Genomic DNA, 17386 nt, shown 5'->3' with positions numbered 1-17386 from the left:
CAGACTAGGAAGGTCACAAAAGCAAAATCTGAAATGCTGAAAATGTGAACCCAAAACAGAAAATGCTGGAAATATTCAGCAGGTCTGGCAGCTTAGGTAAAGAGAAACAAAGTTAATGTTTCAGGATGATCACCTTTCATCAGAACTGGAAGAAGTTAGAGATGCAACAGGTTTTGAGCAAGTAGAGTGGCTGGGAAAGGCTGGAGGGGAGGAAAGAACTAAAGGGAAGGTCTGTGATAGGGTGGAAGGCAGGAGTGATTAAATGGCATAAGGGAGGATAGTGCAAAGCAAAAAGGGATGGTAATGGGCAATAAAAGAAACAAAGGATGTGTCTAGGAGAGGTGTCAATGGGAAACAGCAGAATCATCACCAACATCTTTAAAAATAGGAGTGGTAGTAATAATCTGAAATTGTTGAACTCAAAGTTGAGTCTGGAAGGTCTAAAGTGCTTAATTGAAAGATGAGGTACTGTTCCTCGAGCTTCTATTGAGCTTCATTGGAACAGTGTAGGAGGCCAAGGACAGAGAGGTCAGAGTGGGAGTGGGATGGAGAATTAAAATGACAGGCAACCGAAAGCTCAGGTAATTTTTACGGACTGAATAGAGGTATTCCATAAAGTGGTCACCCAATCTTCATTTGGTCTCCCCACTGCAGAGGAGACTGCATTGTGAGTAGTGAATACAGTTTACTAAATTGAAAGAATTGCAAGTTCCATCTGGAAGGAGTTTTTGGCACCCTGGATTTTGATGGGAAGGAAGGACGTGAAAAGGCAGGTGTTGCATCGCCTGAGCTTACATGGAAAGGTATCATGGGAAGAGGAGCAGGTGATGAACCCTTTGGAATGCTGAAAGGGGAGGAGAAGAGAAGATGTGTTTGGTGGTGGCTTCAGGCTGGAGGTGTTGGAGATGGCGGAGGATGATCCGTTGAATGTGGAGGCTGGTGGGGTGGAAGATGACGGCAAAGGGAACCATATCGTAGTTCTGAGAGGAAGGGGAAGGGGTGAGGCAGAAATGCAGGAAATGGAACGTATACAGTTGAGTACCCTGTCAAACACAATGGAGGGGAATCCTTGGTTCAATGAAGAGTGCAGGAGGGCATGCCAGGAGCAGCATGAGGCATACCTCAAAATGAGGTGTCACCCTGGTGAAGCTACAGCACAGGACTACACGTGTGCCAAACAGCATAAGCAGCATGCGATAGACAGAGCGATCCCACAAACAATGGATCAGATCTAAGCTCTGCAGTCCTGATACATCCAGCCGTGAATGGTGGTGGACAATTAAATAACAGACTGGAGGAGGTGGCTCCACAAATATCCCCATCCTCAATGATGGGGGAGCCCAGCACATCAGTGCAAAAGATAAGAGAGAGAGAGAGAGAGAACAGCGGGAGCAGAGCTTTGAGCACACGCAGGACTGCTGGGTAAGTGAGGTTACATATTTGGGTGGTTGCTTTACCTGAAACACTTCTCGGGTAGTGTCTCCCACCCATCCTCCTCCTCGAACCAAAAAAAAAGTTCTGTCCGTTGGATTGCTAAGCTAACAAGTTTTGACTTTTTTTTTTTGGTTTTTCAGTAGATTTGTTGGGAATTTAGAATAGTGGGAATGGAGGTTAAGGCAGTTGAATGTTCCTCCTGCAGAATGTGGGAGGTAAGGGTCGCCAAGAGTGTCCCTGCTGACTGCATCTGCGGGAAGTGCACCCAACTCCAGCTCCTCGAGAACCGCGTTAGGGAACTGGAGCTGGAGCTGGATGAACTTCGGATCATTCGGGAGGCGGAGGGGGTTATTGAGAGGAGTTATAGGGAGGTAGTCACACCTCAGGTAAAAGAAGTAGGTAGATGGGTTACCGTCAGGGGAAGGAGAGGGAACCAGCAGGCAGTGCAGGGATCCGCGGTGGCCGTTTCCCTCAACAACAGGTATACCGTTTTGGATACTGTTGCGGGGGACGACTTACCAGGGGTAAGCAATGGAGTACAGGTCTCTGGCACAGAGTCTGTCCCTGTTGCTCAGAAGGGAAGGGGGAAGAGGAGCAGAGCATTAGTCATTGGGGACTCCATAGTTAGGGGAACAGATAAGAGGTTCTGTGGGAACGAGAGAGACTCACGGTTGGTGTGTTGCCTCCCAGGTGCCAGGGTTCGTGATGTCTCGGATCGTGTTTTTGGGATTCTTAAGGGGGAGGGGGAGCAGCCCCAAGTCGTGGTCCACATAGGCACCAACGACATAGGTAGGAAGAGAGATGGGGATTTAAGGCAGAAATTTAGGGAGCTAGGGTGGAAGCTTAGAGCGAGAACAAACAGAGTTGTTATCTCTGGATTGTTGCCTGTGCCACATGCTAGCGAAGCGAGGAATAGGGAGAGAGAGGAGTTGAACACGTGGCTGCAGGGATGGTGTAGGAGGGAGGGTTTTGGTTTCCTGGATAATTGGGGCTCTTTCTGGGGTAGGTGGGACCTCTACAAACAGGATGGTCTTCACCTGAACCAGAGGGGTACCAATATCCTGGGGGGGAGATTTGCTAGTGCTCTTCGGGGGGGTTTAAACTAATTCAGCAGGGGGATGGGAACCTAAATTGTAGTTCCAGTGTACAGGATGTTGAGAGTAGTGAGGTCAGGGATAAGGTTACAAGGACGCAAGAGGGCACTGGCAAGCAAGAACTTGGTTTAAAGTGTGTCTACTTCAACGCCAGGAGCATCTGGAATAAGGTGGGTGAGCTTGCAGCATGGGTTGGTACCTGGGATCTCGATGTAGTGGCCATTTCGGAGACATGGGTAGAGCAGGGACAGGAATGGATGTTGCAGGTTCCGGGATTTAGATGTTTCAGTAAGAACAGAGAAGATGGTAAAAGGAGGGGGGGTGGTGGTGTGGCATTGTTAATCAAGGAGAGTATTACGGCGGCAGAAAGGACGTTTGAGGACTCGTCTACTGAGGTAGTATGGGCCAAGGTTAGAAACAGGAGAGGAGAGGTCACCCTGTTGGGAGTTTCCTATAGACCTCCGAATAGTTCCAGAGATGTAGAGCAAAGGATAGCGAAGATGATTCTCGACAGGAGCGAGAGTAACAGGGTAGTTGTTATGGGGGACTTTAACTTTCCAAATATTGACTGGAAATACTATAGTTCGAGTACTTTAGATGGGTCAGTTTTTGTCCAGTGTGTGCAGGAGGGTTTTCTGACACAGTATGTAGACAGGCCAACCAGGGGCGATGCCATATTGGATTTGGTACTGGGTAATGAACCCGGCCAGGTGTTAGATTTAGATGTAGGTGAGCACTTTGGTGATAGTGATCACAATTCGGTTAGGTTTACCTTAGCGATGGGCAGGGACAGGTATATACCGCAGGGCAAGAATTATAGCTGGGGGAAAGGAAATTATGACGCGATGAGGCAAGATTTAGGATGCGTAGGATGGGGAAGGAAACTGCAGGGGATGGGCACAATCGAAATGTGGAGCTTATTCAAGGAGCAGCTACTGCGTGTCCTTGATAAGTATGTACCTGTCAGGCAGGGAGGAAGTTGTCGAGCGAGGGAGCCATGGTTTACTAAAGAAGTTGAAGCGCTTGTCAAGAGGAAGAAGAAGGCTTATGTTAGGATGAGACGTGAAGGCTCAGTTAGGGCGCTTGAGAGTTACAAGCTAGCCAGGAAGGATCTCATTGGCGGATAGGATCAAGGAAAACCCTAAGGCTTTCTATAGGTATATCAGGAATAAAAGAATGACTAGAGTTAGATTAGGGCCAATCAAGGATAGTAGTGGGAAATTGCGTGTGGAATCAGAGGAGATAGGGGAAGCGTTAAATTAATATTTTTCGTCAGTATTTACAGTAGAGAAAGAAAATGTTGTCGAGGAGAATACTGAGATTCAGACTACTCGGCTAGATGGGATTGAGGTTCACAAGGAGGAGGTGTTAGCAATTTTGGAAAGTGTGAAAATAGATAAGCCCCTGGGCCAGATGGGATTTATCCTAGGATTCTCTGGGAAGCCAGGGAGGAGATTGCAGAGCCTTTGTCCTTGATCTTTATGTCGTCATTGTCGACAGGAATAGCGCCGGAAGACTGGAGGATAGCAAATGTTGTCCCCTTGTTCAAGAAGGGGAGTAGAGACAGCCCTGGTAATTATAGACCTGTGAGCCTTACTTCGGTTGTGGGTAAAATGTTGGAAAAGGTTATAAGAGATAGGATTTATAATCATCTTGAAAAGAATAAGTTCATTAGCGATAGTCAGCACGGTTTTGTGAAGGGTAGGTCGTGCCTCACAAACCTTATTGAGTTTTTTGACAAGGTGACCAAACAGGTGGATGAGGGTAAAGCCGTGGATGTGGTGTATATGGATTTCAGTAAGGCGTTTGATAAGGTTTCCCACGGTAGGCTATTGCAGAAAATACGGAAGTATGAGATTGAAGGTGATTTAGAGCTTTGGATCAGAAATTGGCTAGCTGAAAGAAGACAGAGGGTGGTGGTTGATGGCAAATGTTCATCCTGGAGTTTAGTTACGAGTGGTGTACCGCAAGGATCTGTTTTGGGGCCACTGCTGTTTGTCATTTTTATAAATGACCTGGATGAGGGTGTAGAAGGGTGGGTTAGTAAATTTGCGGATGACACGAAGGTCGGTGGAGTTGTGGATAGTGCCGAAGGATGTTGTAGGTTACAGAGGGACATAGATAGGCTGCAGAGCTGGGCTGAGAGATGGCAAATGGAGTTTAATGCGGAAAAGTGTGAGGTGATTCACTTTGGAAGGAGTAACAGGAATGCAGAGTACTGGGCTAATGGGAAGATTCTTGGTAGCGTAGATGAGCAGAGAGATCTTGGTGTCCAGGTACATAAATCCCTGAAAGTTGCCACCCAGGTTAATAGGGCTGTTAAGAAGGCATATGGTGTGTTAGCTTTTATTAGTAGGGGGATCGAGTTTCGGAGCCACGAGGTCATGCTGCAGCTGTACAAAACTCTGGTGCGGCCGCACCTGGAGTATTGCGTGCAGTTCTGGTCACCGCATTATAGGAAGGATGTGGAAGCTTTGGAAAGGGTGCAAAGGAGATTTACTAGGATGTTGCCTGGTATGCAGGGAAGGTCTTACGAGGAAAGGCTGAGGGACTTGAGGTTGTTTTCGTTAGAGAGAAGGAGGAGGAGAGGTGACTTAATAGAGACATATAAGATAATCAGAGGGTTAGATAGGGTGGATAGTGAGAGTCTATTTCCTCGGATGGTGATGGCAAACACGAGGGGACATAGCTTTAAGTTGAGGGGTGATAGATATAGGACAGATGTTAGAGGTAGTTTCTTTACTCAGAGAGTAGTAGGGGCGTGGAACGCCCTGCCTGCAACAGTAGTAGCATCGCCAACTTTAAGGGCATTTAAGTGGTCATTGAATAGACATATGGATGAAAATGGAATAGTGTAGGTCAGATGGTTTCACAGGTCGGCGCAACATCGAGGGCCGAAGGGCCTGTACTGCGCTGTAATGTTCTATGTTTTATGTTCTATAAGGCTGAAGCATTTGCAACAATCTTCAGCCAGGAGTGCCGAGTGGATGATTCATCTTGGCCTCCTCCTGAAGTCCCCAGCATCACAGATGCCAGTCTTCAGCCAATTCGATTCACTCCATGTGATATCAAGTAATGACTGAAGGCACTGGATACTGCAAAGGCTATGGGCCCTGACAACATTCCAGCAATAGTACTGAAGACCTGTGCTCCAGAACTAGCCGCACCCCGAGCCAAGCTGTTCCAGTACAGCTACAACACTGGCATCTACCCGGCATTGCCGAAAATTGACCAGGTATGTCATGTACACAAAAGGCAGGAGAAATCCAACCCAGCCAATTACCGCCCTATCAGTCTACACTCCATCATCAGTAAAGTGATGGAAGGTGTCATCGACAGTGCTATCAAGCGCCACTTACTTGTTCGGCAGAGAGTTTCATCTGTTGTGACTTTTTAAAATTAAAATAAAACCACCCTCATGCTCAGTGACACGCAGTTTGGGTTCCACCAGGGCCACTCAGCTCCTGACCTCATTACAGCCTTGGTTCAAACATAGACAAAAGAGCTGAGCTCCAGAGGTGAGGTGAGAGTGACTGCCCTTGACATCAAGGCAGCATTTGACCGAGTATGGCATCAGGAGCCCGAGCAAAACTGAGGTCAATGGGAATCAGGGGGAAAACTCTCCGCTGGTTGAAGTCATATCGAGCACAAGGGAAGATGGTTGTGGTTGATGGAGATCAATCATCTCAGCTCCAGGACATTACTGCAGGAGTTCCTCAGGGTAGTGTCCTAGGCTCAACCATCTTCAGCTGCTTCATCAATGACCTTCCCTCCATCATAAGGTCAGAAGTGGGGATGTTTGCTGATGATTGCACAGTGTTCAGCACCATTCACGACTCCTCAGATAATGAAATGCTGCAACATCTGGACAATATCCAGACTTGAGCTGATAAGTGGCAAGTAACATTCGCGCCACACCAATGCCTGGCAATGACCATCTCAAACAAGAGAAAATCTAACCATCTCCCCTTGACATTCAATGGCATTACGATTGCTGAATCCCCCACAGTCAACATCCTGGGGGTTACCATTGACCAGAAACTGAATTGGAGTAGCCACATAAATACTGTTATGACCAGGTGAGAAAGCGGTCTAGGGTTCCCTTTCAGCCTTCACCTGGTCTTATTGCAACAGGATTTTATTTTTAAACATAGTGTGTTTTTTAGCTCCCACTTTGGTGAATCCTTATTCACCAGTTTCCAATTACAAGGCAAAGAAACCAGCACAAACAGGCTTTCTTAGGTTTTAAGGAAGAAAAGTTGAAATTTAGTAAACTCGAACTTAAACTCTAATTCAGTTGACGCCTACGGATACACAACACGCCCACGCTGGCATGCATACATGATACACACATGCAAATAGAGACAGAAAAGAGCAGAAGAAATAAAGTGGAAAAGTTTGAGGCAATATCTGAAGAGTTTTTGTTACAGGTCTTCGAGCTCATTGTAGAGTCCTTGATTGTAGGCAGATCTTGCGTTTCATTGGGGCCCAGTATTCTTCTTAAACTTTGTTTGCTGTAGGAAACTTTTCTCTCTTGGGGTTCATGTGTCTTCAGTGGATTCAGAGGCTTATGAGAGAGATGGGATCAGACAGGAGAGATCTTCTCAGTCCAGGAGCAAACAGCTTTCTGCCCAAACCATTTCTACAAATGCTAAAAAAACTGAGGTTGCCCAGCAGGTTAGTCGCGTGACTAGCTGGTATGACCATGTCCGTTTGTGTATTCGGCCATCTTAGCAGTCAACCTGGAATGCGAGCTCCCCCACCTTCAATGTCTGGTGATCAAAAGTCCATTGTGGGTTGAATGTCAGGCAATGGCTGCTTTGTCCTTCCAAAAACCATCTGTTAATATGCAAATGTCTTTTCCAGCCACGACTGATCTGTTCAACAAGTACTCCCCTCACTCCAGTAGCAGTTTAAAATCAATGTTCATGACAAAATTAATGTGCCTCATTCTTGGCAGGTGGGGGCCTAGCATGACACCTCCACACCCAGTGGAATGAAATGTGACTTGAGAAAAGGTGCATTTCATTAAAAGGGTCAAGAAAAATGTAAGATACAGAAAAAAACATGCATTTCTCTCATTCAGTCCCATTCATTCATAAATCCTAAAACTTATTACAGCCTGTCTTCTCTTGGTGCCAGTGCTGCTTTAATTGTCCCCTTTTTGGCATTCCAATAAACATGTGGGTTTTTTTTTTGGGAAGTATCTCTTCCGTTTTCCCATTTCTATGGCTGCCTAGGGTCTTTGTTCCTGTTGAGGTACATTTTTTTTAGAAGATTCAGTAGTGGGCGTGTCTATCCTGAACTCTCTTTAAGTGCTTTGCTGTTTCATGCAAAGGCTTTTGACTTCAGAGGATGGGTGGTTCGCTTTTTTCTGACTGTGGGGGTGGATTCTTTGCTAATCTCCCTGTTGTCCCCAAGGACAATCCTGCCTGCGGGTATTTGTGCAGACGCTACTGAACTCCCCTGTGGCACTTTGACTAGTTGAGACATCACTCTCACAGTTTCTCTGCCCCCTAGAGGTATTTCTTTGTCTCTGCAGGTTCCAGTAAATGTTGTTAGCAACTCTGGTGGGGTGCTTCTGGTGTCTACATTTACGTAAGAAGATGTGGGGTCTTACTTTTCACATTTTCCGGGGTTGGCTGACCGGACAGTAAGGGTTTTCATCCAGGATTCCTCCCAGACTTCCTTTAACCTGCCCTCTTGGTCACTTTTTCCCCTTCTCTTTCTAAACTTTTGCCAGCCTTGTGCCTTTTGTTCTCGGCGGGGGTCCCTTACAGTTCACCAGTCCTCTGCTGGAGCATCCTCATAACACCGGTACAGGATGTAGGGGCGCTGGTTTCACTGTAGGTTGGGGTTTCCCCACAACCTGGCACATGTGGCTACGCCTGCAGTAGTCCACCATATCTTTGTGGAGTTGTGGCCAGTCAAACTGCTGTCTTATGCGGTCTTTGGTCTTTTGTATACCGGCATGTACAGTCACTGTAGTCTCGTGGGCCCTTCTTAATATTTCTCTCCGGTACCTCTGTGGCACCATTACCTGGTGAACTACTGTCCATTCCTTGCTCTCAGGTCTGTGAGGAGAACTCCATTTCCTCATCAATACCTCATTCTTTAAATTGTAGCAGTCAGGGACTCCCTCTGCTTCAATTTCATGCTGGGCAGCCTGTGCTAACTCTCGCAGTACTGGGTCAGCTTGCTAAGCCTCAGCTAGGGAAGATCCATTTAATTCATTCCCTGGGTCTCCTAAATTTCCAAAGAAAGTCTCAGACAGGCAGACCTCATAGTCATCTGCCTGCAGGGCCAATGCAGTCTCCTCTGGGGGAGCTGGTTTGAACATGGCCTGATCCACTATACATTCAGGGAAACTGCAGGGGTCCGTCTCACGCCACTGCCCTGTCTCTCTGACCTCCTACCTCCTACAGTCTTTCTTTCACTACTGGGGTAGTCTACCACCTTCACCCCCTGCCAGATCATTACCTAGGAGCAGGTCAACCCCATCTACAGGCAAACTAGGGACAATTCCTATGGTCACTGGTCCCAAAACTAGGTCGCACTTCAGGTGCATCTGGTGTACAGGTACAAGCATACACTGTCATCCAACACCATTCACCACCATTCTGGCGTTCACTGCACTCTTTAGGGGAAAGGTCAGGCCTTTTCCCAGTAAAAGGAATCTAGTGGCTCCTGTGTCCCTGAGAATTACTGTGGGCTTGCTTGGCCCACTCGAGGGGTATGGGGTTACTTTCCTTTCAGACACAAAATCTTGATAACCCTCAGGAATCCTATTAAATTTTCCTGCACTTGCAGTGGTAGACTTCCTGGGTCTCGTTGTTACTGCAGTTAAAGCCACAGGTTCTTCTGCTGTGCTTTCCATCAGTGTCCTGTCTTCACTGACCGGGTGTGCCCTGATTAACCCTACTGGCTTTCCCTTTAGTTTCCAGCAGTGAGCTTTTAAATGCCCTACTTTATTACAATGGAAGCACACAGGTCTCTGGGTCTAACTCTTGCTCACAGCACCTTCCTTTTTGGCTAGAGGAGGGCCCCCTGTGTCTCCTGCTTTCCTTTCTCTTCCAGGACTGCTTGGACTGCTGTCACCTTCCCACCCTTTGTCCTTTTCGGATTTGTGGGGGTGATTAGGAAAGGTTCTCCCCTGGGAAACCACTTATAAATTAAAGCAAACTCATCAGCCAGAACAGCCGCTCTCTGAACCCGCTGCTCCTCTCCATGGGTCTTTATGGAGAGTGGGAGTGTCTAAATTCCTCTAACAGAATTACTTCTCTGAGATTCTCCTAGCTGATCTGCACTTTAAGAGCCCTCAGCCACTGGTCAAAAGCCAGCTGCTTACTTCTTTCAAACTCCAGGTAAGTTTGATTAGCTTGCTTTTTGAGGGTTCTAAACTTTTGGCAATAGGCTTCGGGTATTAATTCATATGCCCCGAGGATAGCACTTTTTGTCAGTTCATAATTTGAAGAACTCCCATCTGGCAACAAGGAATAAACCTCATGGGCTTTTCCAGTTAGCTTGGTTTGCAGTAAAAGAGACCAGGGGCTGAATTTTACGCCGCCCCAGTGGGTCGGATGGTGGCATGGGGGTGGCGTAAAATTGAGCGGGAGGCTCCAGGAGGCCTACCCGCCACGCTCCCGCCTCCAGTCAACTTTATGGCGGTCAGGCAGGGGCTGAAACAGCCCACCCACCTGAGGCCAATCAAGGCCTCCACGGGTATTTTACCTGTGGCAAGTGGGTGAGCTGGGGACGTGAAAAGCCGGCCAGCGATAGCCCCCGCCTCCCAACCCACCCCAGGACCCAAGACAACCCCCCTCCCCTCAAACGGCCACTCCAGCCTCACCAGGGAAGGATATGGGTTTGCTGTAAAATGTACATGGTATGTAAAGTGGAATGGAAGGGTTTTGAGGCAACTCACTCCTGTATTGAAGAAAACTGATTTCCTTTGCACTTTTTGGAATGTCAATTTGGTGCTGTTTTGAACTGTGTTGTAATGTATTTTTTACAGCTTTTTATGAATAGAGTATATTTTTGGGGAAAAAATCAACAAGGCAGAAGTCAGGAGTCTGATGTACTATCTACAAGATGCACTGCAGCCACTCACCAAAGCTCCTTAGACATCACCTTCCAAACCCCGTGACCTCTACCACCTAGAAGGACAAGGGCAGCAGATGCATGGGTACACCACTACCTGCAAGTTCCCCTCCTAGTCACACACCATCCAGATTTTGAACTGTATCGCCATTTCTTCACTGTGGCTGGGTCAAAATCCTGGAACTTCCTTCCTAACAAAACTGTGGGTGTCCCTACCCCACATGGACTGCAGTGGTTCAAGAAGGCAGCTCACCACCACCTTCTAAAGGGCAATTAGGGATGAGCAATAAATGCTGTCCTAGCCAGCGATGCCCACATCCCATGAATGAACAATTTTTAAAAAGGAAGAAATATAGGAAGCACGAATGTGGAATTTGGCATCATTAGAACAGATGCGACGGAGCTGGAGAAACTGGAGAAATGGGATCGATTACTTACAGGAAATGGGGTTTGAGGAAGTGTAATCAAGGTAGGTGTGGGAGTCAACAAGCTCATGGTAGGGATTGGTCAACAGCCTATCCTTAGAAATGGAGTTAGAGAAGTTGAGGAAGGAAAGGGAAGAGTTGGAGATGGACCAGGTGAAGGTGAGGGAAAGGTGGAATTTAGAAGTAAAGTTGATTAAGATTTCCATTTCAGGGCAAGAGCAGGAAACAGCACTAATACCATCACCAATGCACCAGAAAAAGAGGTAAAGCAGGGAACCTGTATAGGACTAGAACAAAGAATGTTCCACACATCTCAAGTAAAGGCATAGTTAGGGCCTGTTCAGGCTTCCGTAGTAATACCTTTTATTTGGTGGAAGTGACCAGGTAATCTGTTTTTAGTGATGTTGGATAAATATTGGCAACTACACCCTCCACTTTTTTCAAACACTGCCATTGGATTTTTTTAACATCCAACGTAGATGGTAGACAAGGCCTTCATTTAATATCTTACCTGAGAAGCAGCACTTTCAACAGTACTGCACTCCCTCAATCCTGCCCTATCAGCCTAGATATTTTACTTCAGTTTCGAGTGGAATTTGAACTCATAACCTTTTGGTCTGTCAGGCGAAAGAAGATATCAGTGAACAACAACTGGACAGGGAACATGCATAGATAACAGTGTTGACTAAGGAAATGCTACAGTTGGCTATGATTCCACCTATGTGCAATAGTTTGCTGACAGTGACTGTCCAACTTTGCAACTGAAGAATTATCAGTTGAATGAGACAGCAGAGGAGCTGGCACCAGTGGCCTTCCATTGGCATCCTGAACCACTGCCTTCTGGAGTGAAGGGATAAGGAGAGAAAATCTTTGCAATGAGAAGCGGAACTTTCCATTTTGGTTCCTCAATGCCGACGTCAGAAACAGTAGAGGATAGGTTCAGACTGAAGCTTCCTCTACATTGCTTGAGCAGTTTGCCTCAACTACACACTAGAAGAACATCAGTTTACCACTCCACCACCACTACCTTTGACTCCACAGTGCTAACTGACACCAAGTCCCGTATGAACCACATATTATCAAATGAATGGCAGATTTTACTTCCCATTCTAGGTATCCTCGTGGCCTCTCTAACAGTTTAGGAATAGATTTTGTGGCATGGAGCCCACATGCACTGGGAACTGTTCCAAGGTCCCGTTAACTCACTTCACATATAGCCAGCAGTGAGAGAAGACTTTCATTCCTGCAATCGGGGCAAAAGCAGGTATAAACCCTTCTCATTGCCCAGAGCCCCCTTTACAGAACAATGGTCTAATCAGCAGGGAAGTCTGGAGTTTGCATTAGCACAAACCTGGAGTCACTTTACAGTTTCACAGTCATCCTGTTGCCTTTAGACTATGGTCAAACAGCAGTGTGTAGGATGCACATCCTCCATGAGGAACGCATGAGACGGTATGAGGTTTGGCAACCAAACTGTTTCGTTTTATTTCAGCTGCATAAATCTTTAACTCTGAAGCAAGAGAGATTCACCCCTATTTTTTTTTTAAATGCACATGTGGTCTTTTTTTACTTTCCCTGATTTGCCATTTCATTACAAGCTCTGGCTATGGTGGACAACAAGGTCTGACATCTCCTCAACAATAGCAACATCAATCGGAACAGTGTCTTTTAACAGAAAATATCCCAAAGTGCTTCACAAATGGGTGCTGAACCAGGAAGGGAGAAGTTCAGAGATGAGGCAGAAAGGAAAGAAAGACTTGCATTCACATAGCGCCTTTCACAACCCCAGGATGCCCCAAAGCTTTGCAACCAACAAAATACTTTTTAAAGTGTGGCCACTGTTTCGAAGTGCTTTGGGTCACTCTGAGGCCATGAGAGGTGCTACATAAATGCAAGTTTGCTTTTTCAAATAGAGTTCTTTCTTCTATGTCGATGTGCCACTCTAATTTGCAAAATAATGCATTTGGGTCTCTTTCAAAGGATCACTGATTAACACACCAAGGAGAAAGGTCTCAGGTTTGATCCCTAGCCCGCCATGAGTTCATTCATCTTAGTCAGTGCTCTACAACTGGCCTAAAAGCATCCAAGGGTAAGAGAGGGAAGCAAAAAAAATTCAGCCAGGATTCTCTATCCAGTGAGCTCCTTATGGAATGGAGTGTGAAGTGAGGCCTTATATTAGCTTCACTATAATTTCCCTCATGCTCCTTCCATCTCCATGGTCATAACGTCCCCTGAGCAAGCTACCTGTTGCAGTCAATGCTGATATCCACACGTCCACTTTCCAGCTAGTGTCGGAGCAGTAGCATCCCCTGCCCAGTCTGCACAAAGCAGGACAAACTGTTGCACTTAACTGCTATCCCAACAATGATTGGCTAGCTCAGAACAAACCAAAGACCAAATCTAGTACCTTCCCGTCCTGAATGACTCAACAACGCACCACACCACATATTCCAGCTGACAACCCATTGGAGTATGGCCTGCTGACAAAACCCCCATGTGTAAAACTAGAAGAATGTCCAAGTCATCAGTTACTTTGTGAAGGCTTTCTGAAATATGTTGCTGGCTGGTTTTACAGCCAGGTGAGGAGAGGGGGGTTACAGTGCCCCTCTTCCCCTTCCTCTTATTTGACCGCAGCAGGATTTATTCCTTTTTTAAACAGTGGTTGTACTTACCACCTCCGTGAGTGTTTTACCTTTGATGTGATCGTGAAAGAACCAATCGGATAGGTTTTCTTGAGTATAAACAAGAAGTAACTTTATTATACTCAACAAGCTAAACCTGATCTGAAAATAATTTTTAAAAACTACACTACACATTCACGCACACATTCACAGGAGGATCACACTCACACAAATTGATTGCAAAGTGGAAAGTAGGTTTTTTGGTTGAATTAAAGTCCAGAATAAATAAAAGTTAAATACACAGTCTGAGGTTGGATGAATCGGTGGTCTTCCAGCTGGACTTGTATTCTTGAAGTCTTTGGCTGGTCAAAGTGAACTTTGTGGCTAGCCCGCATGGCTCAGGGTTTTCTTGGAGGCAGTCTTGTAAGTGGCTCCTGGTCCCTGTAGCAATCTGTAGGCTTGGAGTGTCCACAGTTTCAGACGGTTTTCAAACTTGATGTTTTCTGGAGAGAGAGAAGGGGAGAGGCACACAGCCTTTTTTGCTGCTGCACACTCAGTTACTGCTTGTCTCTTTGTGTGTAACAAAACTCCCAGTTTTTTCAGAGATGGACAGACGATCACAAGACTGCCTCAGTGTATTCTCTAGAACCTTGTAATGAGATGTATCCTATGTACACCTATGACCAGGTGTATCCTAGGATGCTATGGGAAGCAAGGGAGGAGATTGCTGGGGCCCTGGCAGAGATTTTTGTATCATCGTTAGCCACGGGTGAGGTACCAGAAGACTGGAGGATAGCTAATGTTGTGCCTTTATTTAAGAAGGGCAGCAGGGATTAAGCATGGAACTACAGGCCAATGAGCCTTACATCAGTGGTGGGAAAGTTATTGGAAGGGATTCTGAGAGACAGGATTTATATGCATCTGGAAAGGCAAGGTCTGATTAGGGATAGTCAGCATGGCTTTGTGCGTGGGAAATCATGTCTCACGAATTTGATTGAGTTTTTCGAGGAAGTGACCAAGAGGATTGACGAGGGCAGGGCGATGGACGTTGTCTACATGGACTTTAGCAAGGCCTGTGACAAGGTCCCGCATGGTAGGCTGGTCCAGAAGGTTTGAACACATGGGATCCAGGGTGAGCTAGCAAATTGGATACAAAATTGGCTTGGTGATAGGAGGCAGAGGGTGGTAGTGGAGGGTTGTTTTTCAGATTGGAGGCCAGTGACCAGTGGTGTGCCACAGGGATCGGTGCTGGGCCCTCTGTTGTTTGTCATATATATTAATGACTTGGATGTGAATGTAAGGGGCATGATTAGTAAGTTTGCAGATGACACCAAAATTGGTGGTATAGTGGACAGTGAAGAAGGTTGTCTAAGGTTACAACAGGATATAGATCAATTGGGAAAGTGGGCAAGGGAGTGGCAAATGGAATTTAACACAGACAAGGGTGAAGTGATGCATTTTGGGAAGTTAAACCCGGGCAGGACATATACAGTGAATGGCAGGGCCCTGGGGAGTGTTGTTGAGCAGAGAGACCTTGGGGTGCAAGTACATAGTTCCCTGAAAGTGGCAACACAGGTAGACAGGGTGGTGAAGAAGGCATACGGCATGCTTGCCTTCATCGGCCGAGGCATTGAGTACAAGAGTTGGGATGTCGTGTTACAGTTGTACATAACGTTGGTTGGGCCACATTTGGAGTACTGTGTGCAGTTCTGGTCTCCGCACTATAGGAAAGAGGTGATTAAGCTAGAGAGGGTGCAGAAAAGATTCACAAGGATGTTGCCTGGTTTGGTGGGCTCGAGTTATAAAGAGAGATTGGATAGGCTGGGTCAGTTTTCCCTGGAGCGAAGGACGCTGAGAGGGGACATGATAGAGGTATATAAAATTATGACAGGCATAGATAGGGTAGATAGCCAGAGTCTGTTTCCCATGGTAGGGGGTGACTAAAACTAGAGGGCATAGGTTCAAGGTGAGAGGGAGGAGGTTTAAAGGGGATCAAAGGGGTAAATTTTCACACAAAGAATAGTGGGTATCTGGAATGAGCTGCCTGAGGAGGTGGTGGAGGGAGGAACAGTAGCGACATTTAAGAGGCATCTGGACAGGTACTTGAATGAGCAAGGCATAGAGGGATATGGAATTAATGCAGGCAGGTGGGATTGGTATAGATAGGCATTATGGTCGGCATGGACACGGTGGGCCAAAAGGCCTGTTTCTATGCTGTACGACTCTATGACTCTATGAGATACAAGGTTCAAAATTGGCTTCACAGGTCCCAGGTTACCAATATTTACTTTTGGAGGGGGTTTGCTCTTTCAAAGTCAATGTGTCAGGATTGCCTTGATTGGTAATGAAGCAATCCTAGGTAATTCAATTACTTAGAACAGACAATTGTTCTAGGTCCATGGCTTCTCAGACTTCTGTCTCCAGTTGGGCCTTGGAATGTGCAAATTACGCTGGTCATCTTGGCTGCCAGTTTTTAAAAAGTTAACTGTAGGATCTTTTCCATTAAACGTCTAATGTAAGTTTCCAACCAATGAATTAATATTACTCATTTGGCATAAAGTGTTTTCTTGACACTGCATAAAATATCTCCCACCATCTGGCAAGACATTGGTTCTCTCTACTGGACAACTGGCTGAGGTACTGGGGCCTAGAGCTGCCACAGCCTGAGAAAGAAGACCATTGTAAGGCACAACACAGTGCTGGGAGCCCACTGCAGAAAGTACTCACGTGTCTAAAAAAAAAGGAGATACATTGGTCAGGATTGTTGTGCCTCGCCGAGGTTGGGAACAGAGATGGACAGAGCCCGAAAACACCAGCATAAGCTGGCGCGCCAGTTTTCCAACCCCGTTCTTGGTGTTGGCCATTTTGGCCGAGGCCAGCTCGAGGCTTAGCAGAGCTGCCCGCCCCCACGAGACAGGCAGCCAATTAGGCTCATAAATAGCAATTACAGGAGGCCCATTGGGATTTTCCAGTCGGCCTCCAATTTCCGACGCAATGGGGAGTAGTTTATCTGCTTGGAAGCGGGGCACCCAGCAGCAGGCTGGGGCGGGGGGGCAATGCTCCAGGCAAGCCTACAGGCCCACCCGGTCTGCCCGAGTGTGGGTGCAGCCAAAGGCCGCCCAGTGCAGGGATTCCCCACCTACCACCCACAGTGGTGGCCTGGCTGTTTTTTGAGTTTTTTAATTTTGTTTTTAAAAAAAGTTGGTGTGAGGGCACTTATTTGTTGAAGTGCCCTCTTAGTTACTTTATTGCAGCTGACTGCTGCTCTCAAGCTGGAAGGCCTCTAATTGGCCCTCCAGCTTCAAGAGCCGACTACTGCCCTTAATTGGACAGGGAAACTGGCTCCATGCCAATTAAGGGGGGCCCTGGTCAAAATCCCAAAGGTGGACTGCTTTCCCCCCGGGCGCAGGTTTGGGACCCAGAAACACTGTTTCCCACCTGAAAGTGAAAACTCAGCCCATTGTGTTATACATTTTGTGAGCACAGAATTGAAGTACTGCTAAGAGACGTTCAGAGTTCCAATCGAAAGTTTTGTTTATTTATAAAATTATAACAAAGGTGTCAGCTATGGCTCCATGAGCAGTAATCTTGCTTCTGGGTTCAAGTCTTAGTTGAAAGACTTGAGCACAAAATCTAGATAACACTCTCAGTGCAATACTGGGTGAGTACTGCACTGTCAGAGATCCTGACTTTGAGATAAGCTGTTAAACTG

The sequence above is a fragment of the Heterodontus francisci genome, chromosome 7 (genome assembly GCF_036365525.1).
Source record: "Heterodontus francisci isolate sHetFra1 chromosome 7, sHetFra1.hap1, whole genome shotgun sequence".
Classification (NCBI taxonomy): Eukaryota; Metazoa; Chordata; class Chondrichthyes; order Heterodontiformes; family Heterodontidae; genus Heterodontus; species Heterodontus francisci.
The sequence above is the reverse complement of the archived record's forward strand: the minus strand, read 5'-3'. Positions refer to the sequence as shown.